This window comes from Octopus bimaculoides, chromosome 1, assembly GCF_046866305.1.
Source record: "Octopus bimaculoides isolate indiv1 chromosome 1, ASM4686630v1, whole genome shotgun sequence".
NCBI classification, from domain to species: Eukaryota; Metazoa; Mollusca; class Cephalopoda; order Octopoda; family Octopodidae; genus Octopus; species Octopus bimaculoides.
Genome location: NC_142928.1, coordinates 175,912,361 through 175,919,860, shown reverse-complemented (window position 1 = coordinate 175,919,860; position 7,500 = coordinate 175,912,361).

The following is a 7,500-nucleotide window of genomic DNA, read 5'->3' as shown; positions in this document are numbered from 1 at the left end:
ATATATATATATATATATATATATATATATATATATATATATATATATATATATATATATATATATATATATATATATATATATATATATATATATGTACATATATACGACGAGCGTCGTTCAGTTTCCGTCTACCAAATCCGCTCACAAGGCTTTGGTCGGCCCGAGGCTATAGTAGAAGAAACTTGCCCGAGGTGCCACGCAGTGGGAATGAACCCGGAATCATGTGGTTGGTAAGCAAGCTACTTACCACATTGCCACTCCTGCGCCATATTTGAGGTTTTTTTTTTTGTTACTGTTGTTTTGTATTCCCAGCACAGTTTTTATATAGCAGACTTCTGATCAAAGAAACTTCAGTCCTCACTATCTCGTCTTTATATTTTCACATATAGAATCTCATTGAGCTGTTGTCGGTCAATTCCTGGAGGATACAGAGGCATCTGCCAGCAATGACCATTTGTGTGTTGGTCAGGTGATTAGCCCTATCTATCGAAACTTCTGTGGGATTTGAACTTACACAACAAAGAATCATAAACAGATATTGTCATGCATCTTGTCCGACGCTTTATCCCTTCTGCCAATTCATCACCACAGACTGTTACTTTATTTATCGAAGCAAAAAGGATGACAGATAAATTTGGCATAGGTAGAAATCGAACTCAGAAGACCGAGATACGGAATGAACACCACAAAGCATTCTATCAGACGCGCTGAATCCGTCAATTCGCCAAATTACATTGTATCTTATACTAAAATTATTCAACGTGCTCTATTATTAAGGCGGCAGGATATTAAGGGGGATTTGACAGCACTTTTTAGCAGGAGCAGTGATTGCGAATAGACTCTTTCACTGAGACTTGATTGCTTCGTATATTTTTTTCAATATGCTGGTGAATGGTTGAAGCAGTAGAGAGCTGGGCAAAATATTTGCAGTATATTTTTATTTATGTGTAAGTCAAAAAAAGGGCTTCCCTAACCGTAAGGTCATAAGGCCAGCTTCCCGGATTCTGTGATGCATGCATTGGAGATTATTACCGAGTATATTTGTAATGTAAAATATCGTTATTGCTGCATTCTTCTTGATAGAATTGTATTGATACAACCATGGATAGTGACAGGGATCAATTTCATGCTATTTTGATCTCAAATCTACGCAATGTCAACTTTTCCTTTTGTCTGCAAGGAGATACTTAATATCATTACGATTGTGAAATTATCTTGACAATGACAATCATGATAATATTTGTAAGGATGAAGTAATAGATATAGCAAAAGGTCAGATTAAATGAATTGTCATATTTATTGCATACCTTTATGTTCTATAATTAATACCAACTGGAGACGACCTCGATAAAGAAAAAGGATTCAGTAATATACAGGAAAAGTGTCAATCAGTGTCTTTTTCAAAAAAATATATGACCTCGTATCAAGGTTCTAAATCATTGTGGTTATAACACTAGTAAATATATGATTTCGTTTCAATTTCTTATTTCAGTGACTTCATATCTGTTAATACCCTGCTTAAAGAACGCATGAAAATGAAAAAAATTATCCGACATTTTTCTTTTTATCTCTCTGTTTCTCTGACGCTTTAATCGCAACAGAAGAAGATTGATCTAAACTGAGGCTGTGGACAGGCTCACAGAAATTGATGAAGTGCGATTTTTCCTTCTTGACTGAATGCGACATTTTATAATTTTAGTCGATGGCAGATAGAGTTTTGTCAGGTCCTCATCCTTCCAGTGAGTATTAATGGATAATAGAAAATAACTGGGTTTTCATGACAGGTAGCTTATCTCTTGAACTATAACATTCTACACGTTGTATTCGATATCATTCACTAATTTTACCGTTTCTATGCTTTTGTTAAATCGATATTTTTTTCAATTTTGTATTATATTTTTAGTAGTAAATCTATTGAATTTGCCACGCAAATAAATACCTCCACGTGTAATCATTCCATTAGTTATTTGTTTATTTTCAGCGTTTTGGCAAAAATGCAGCTTTTACACAACCGAACATTTATATCCGCCGTATGCAAAGATCAGGAAAATGCACAAATATTTTATAGCCAGTTATTTCATCCACCATGCTCGCTCTTGTTTTTTTTTATTAACTATTTTCTTTTTCTTTGTTTAATTGATTTTATTTTAGTGGGAAAGATCAAACGTCTTCGATTTTACATCGCTTCACTCATACTATAAATATTTGTAAGGTTTTGTTACCTATTTGTTTTTGATCAACTTTAATTTTCTTCTTTTTGTTGTTTATCTTGTTTTATTATCATACATGTTTTGTTACTAAAATAGTGGTAGATTTCGAAAACAGAAAAGAAAAAAAAATAGAAACATTAAACATTCACTGAAGATTCATTCAATCATAATTTTCAATAGTGGCTGTAGAGCTAGTGCAGAGTAGAGAGCACAAAAAAGGATATTTGTCGATAAAAGGTTCGTGGCTACGATTGTTCACGGTTCTTTTAGTTCAAATAATACTCTTCACAACATAAGCATTAACACGTCAGTGATCAATAAACTAACTGCTAGATCGACTATAGAGGAGAGCCAACTCAACGCAGGATGCTGAAGTAGCAGAAGGTTTGATGTTAGAGTTGGTTTGTTCGCGGTTTCTTGTCCGAAGTCTTGCAGTAATTCAAATATAACACATTGGTGGGAATTCTACATTCTAATGTTGATTAATAACGCTTTTATTAGGCACCAGTTTCTACTAAACCTAAGACAGTCGTATTCCTGAAAATTACTGTTCCAACCTAATTATTTATGTATAAATATTTTCTAAATAGACTTACACCATCCAGTTTCAAACTCTGTTATTAGGGCATTAGTAAATAGTGGTTTCTCTCCCCTAAGTACATTGCTATTTGGAAACTATCAGGAAAACCTCTCCGATTATTTACTATAAAGTAGCTTAAATTTCGCACATTCTACAATGTGTAGTTCTGCTTATGTTATATTATGTCTCCCATAAATTATATCTGTTACTGTACTTCTGACAGTCTAACTGTCACTTAGAGTCTCTGAATCTTGCCACATATCCAATTTTAATATAAATATGCAATATAATATTGCCTAATGTACATTATAAATAAGAGAATTACTACAATTTCCTCCCCAATCAACTATTGCTCACTTATCGCTGACTTAAGCCGGCTATTCTTATGTTAAAATAATCTAGATACACACAGAACATTACACTAACTCTGGATATTTTGAAATGCCCCAGAGAAACCACATTTGTAGACGACTAAGATAGAACGATTATTGATTTTAAATAAGAAATTTGATATCATAAACATAAACTCTATAACTAATTCCGAATTGGAACCATAGTTAATGCTTATGACATTTAAATTTCATTCGAAAATAATAGTGTTACTGCAAACTGGGAATAGTTCGCATGTGACGGTTATCCACATTTCCACTTTTGCTGATCTTTCCTAAAATAAAAATCTAACCACTCCTTCATGTAATGTTTTCTCCTTGCTCCAGAGTTGAATCCGTTCGAATTCTGGAAGATGTACTAGAAAATAACCGCATTGAAAAATGGGCATGAAATATATAACCAAGCTGCGTAATAATTAAAATTTTTTTGTATTTACTCTTTTACTCTTTTACTTGTTTCAGTCATTTGACTGCGGCCATGCTGGAGCATCGCCTTTAGTCGAGCAAATTGACCCCAGGACTTATTCTTTGTAAGCCTAGTACTTATTCTATCGGGTTCTTTTGCCGAACCGCTAAGTTATGACGACGTAAACACACCAGCATCGTTTGTTAAGTGATGTTGGGGGGACAAACACAGACACACAAACATATACACACACATACATATATATATATATATATATATATATATATATATATATATATACATATATACGACAGGATTCTTTCAGTTTCCGTCTACCAAATCCACTCACAAGGCTTTGGTCGGCCCGAGGCTATAGTAGAAGACACTTGCCCAAGGTAGCACGCAGTGGGAATGAACCCGGAACCATGTGGTTGGTAAGCAAGCTACTTACCAAACAGTCACTCCTGCGCACATATTTAATATCTGTAATATTTAATTAAATTTCGCAGTCGTGGCTCTGTGTTAAGAAGCTTGCTTTCCAACCACATGATTCCAGGTTCAGTCCCACTGCGTGGCACCTTGCACAGGTGTCTTCTACTATATCCTCGGGCCGACCAAAGCCTTGTGAGTGGGTTTGGTAGAAGGAAACTGAAAAGAAGTCCATCGCATATATATATTTATATGTGTGTGTTTCTGTATCTGTATTTGCCTCCACCCCTCCCACCACCGGATGTCAAGCGATGGTGGTACGTTTATGTCCTCGTAACTTAACTGTTCGGCAAAAGAGTACTAGGATTCCAAAGAATAAGTCCTGGGGTCTATTTCTTCGCGCATAAACCTTATAAGGTGGTGTGCTCCAGCATGACCGCAGTCAAATGACTATAACGTATAAAAGAACATACCTAGCCTTCTCGCTGCGAATTGCAATTCAAGTAAGTAAGCGATTACATTTTAGCAAGAAGGTAGACTGCAAACTTCGAAATCCGGATACCGAAATCGTGGATGCTGAATTGCGAAGGAAAACATTGGTGTTTAGTTCTAAATATTGCAAGGAAAACTATTTCAAAAATATTTAAATCTAATAAACATTAATAGGTGCAGGCATGGCTGTATGGAAAGAAGCTTGCTTCCCAACTACATGATTTCGGATTCAGTCCCACCACGTAGCACCTTAGTCTTCAGTCAACTAAAGCCTTATGAGTGAGATTTAGTAGACGGAGACTGAAAAAGAAGCTCATTGTATATATTTATATATACACGTATATATATGTGTGTGTGTGTGTGTGTGTGTGTGTGTGTGTGTGTGTGTGTGTGTGTGTGTGTGTGCGTGTGTGTGTGTGTGAGAGAGAGAGAGAGTGTGTGTGTGTGCGTGTGTGGTGTATAACTCTATGTGTTTGTGTTTGCTCCACACCAGTGTTTGACAACTGGAGTCGGTTTGTTCGAATAAACACGTCAAAGTTGTGCCCCAGCATCGCCGCAACCAATCACTAAAACAAGAAAAAGATAAAACATACAATTTTCTTGCAGAAAGGATAAAAAGCAAAGCTGACGCAGGTGGTACTTGAGCTCAGAACGAGGAGACGTATGAAATGCCGCTAATCATTTGGCCCGGCGTGCTGACGATTCTGCCAGCTCGCCATCTTACTTCAATTTGATCTTATCGTTTTATTTTATTCTGATCTGCTTCCCTAAAATGCCTTCCGAATCTTCAACCGTCAAGTTATTTTCCTGAAAGAGTAATTCATTAAAATAAAGCATGCATATTTTCCTTTCAGTATATCAATGAATATCATTAGTCCTTCGAAATTTATGACACGCCACACTGGCACGGTCTTCTTCTTATTACAAAACAACATAATATACCACAACACATCTACAGATTGTTGACTGAAATTGTAGAAATATATGTACATTAATGTTTAGTTATGGGTTAGAAACATTCCTACCAAGAGGATTTCGATTATAGAATTTGAAATTTGAAAGATAGATATTGACAGTTGTAAATCAAGCTCTTATTCCGCAAGGCAGTTTCGTAATTGATAGATTCTATTGCTGCCAATGTAGTAGAAAGGAATCCAAACGGTCTAGTATTTTCTCGTTGGAGCAATAATAACAGATATAATTGTATTAGTGCTTAAAACAAAACGAGAAAAGTAATTCGATTCTTCCGGGTTGATACATCTATGTGAATGTGTGCATATAATAGACAGACAGAGAGATGTATGGACGGATAGACGGTTGGATGGATGGATGGATGGATGGATGGATAGCCACATACATACATACATATATATATATATATATATATATATATATATATATATATATATATATATATATATATATATATATATATATATATGTATGTATGTATGTATGTATGTATATATACATGAATGTCTATCTATATATATACGAGAAGGTGCTGAAACGTTCCTGGCTTTAAAGATATCGCGAAGGTCCCGGTTCGGGACCCAACCTTCCGAGTTCTTTCACAGGGCTTTGTAAAACTGAAGAAACGCTGCAATAAATGTACGAATGTGAGAGGGGAATATGTTGAATAAACTTAAAGCTTATAAGCGTTCACGGTGCAATGAATAAAAGATAATAGTCTAATATTGGGGCATATAAGCTCTCGACGGAGAAAAAGTAGGGTTCTCGTACGCGTGGCTTACTCTTTCCCGTCGAGGGCTTATATACCCTAATATTAGATTATTTTCTTTAGTCATTGCACAGTGATCGTTTATTAGCTTTAAGCATATAAAATAGTAGCTTGCTTACCAACCACATGGTTCCAGGTTCAGTCCCACTGCGTGGCACCTTGGGCAAGTGTCTTCTACTATAGCCTCGGGTCGACCAAAGCCTTGTGAGTGGATTTGGTAGACGGAAACTGAAAAGAAGCCCGTCGTATATATGTATATATATATATATATATATATATATATATATATATATATATATATATATATGTATATATATATATATATGTATGCGTGTTTGTGTGTCTGTGTTTGTCCCCCCACCATCGCTTGACAACCGATGCTGGTGTGTTTACGTCCTCGTAAACTAGCGGTTCTGCAAAATGAGACCGATAGAATAAGTACTAGGCTCACGAGTAATAAGTCCTGGGGGTCGATTTTCTCGACTAAAGGCGGCGCTCAGCCTGGCCGCGGTCAAATGACTGAAACAAGTAAAAGATATATATATATATATATATATATATATATATATATATATATATATATATATATATATATATATATATATATATATATATATATATATATATATATATATATATATATATATATATATATATATATATATATATATATATATATATATATATATATATATATATATATATATATATATATATATATATATATATATTTATATCAGTTCATTAAAAACGAGATGTCCAACTTGGAACTGAAAGTTTATTTTATTTTATCCCAACAGAAAGCAATGCAGTTAATCGAAGTATTCACCTGAATTATCAACACAATTTGCCCAGTTTATCGGTAGCTTATTTATGCCGGCAGTGAAGAATTCTGTAGAGCAAGAGGTGATGAAATCACGAATGGCTGTTTTTGCATTTTCTACAGATTTGAATTTTTATCCTCGCAAAAAGTTGTTTAATGCCTGGAAAACGTGATAATCAGTTGGTGCAAGGTTTGGTAAATATCGTGGATGAGAGAGTACTTCCAAGTTCAGTTCCTGTAAACTGAGTAGCATTCTTTGTGCAACATGTGGTCGAGCATTGTCGTGCAAGAGAATTGGCCTATGTCTATTGACCAATCTCGGTTATTTGAGAAAGAGATAGATAGATAGATAGATAGATAGATAGATAGATATACGCGCATGTATATATACACATATGTACGTATGTACGGCACCTTGGGCAAGTGT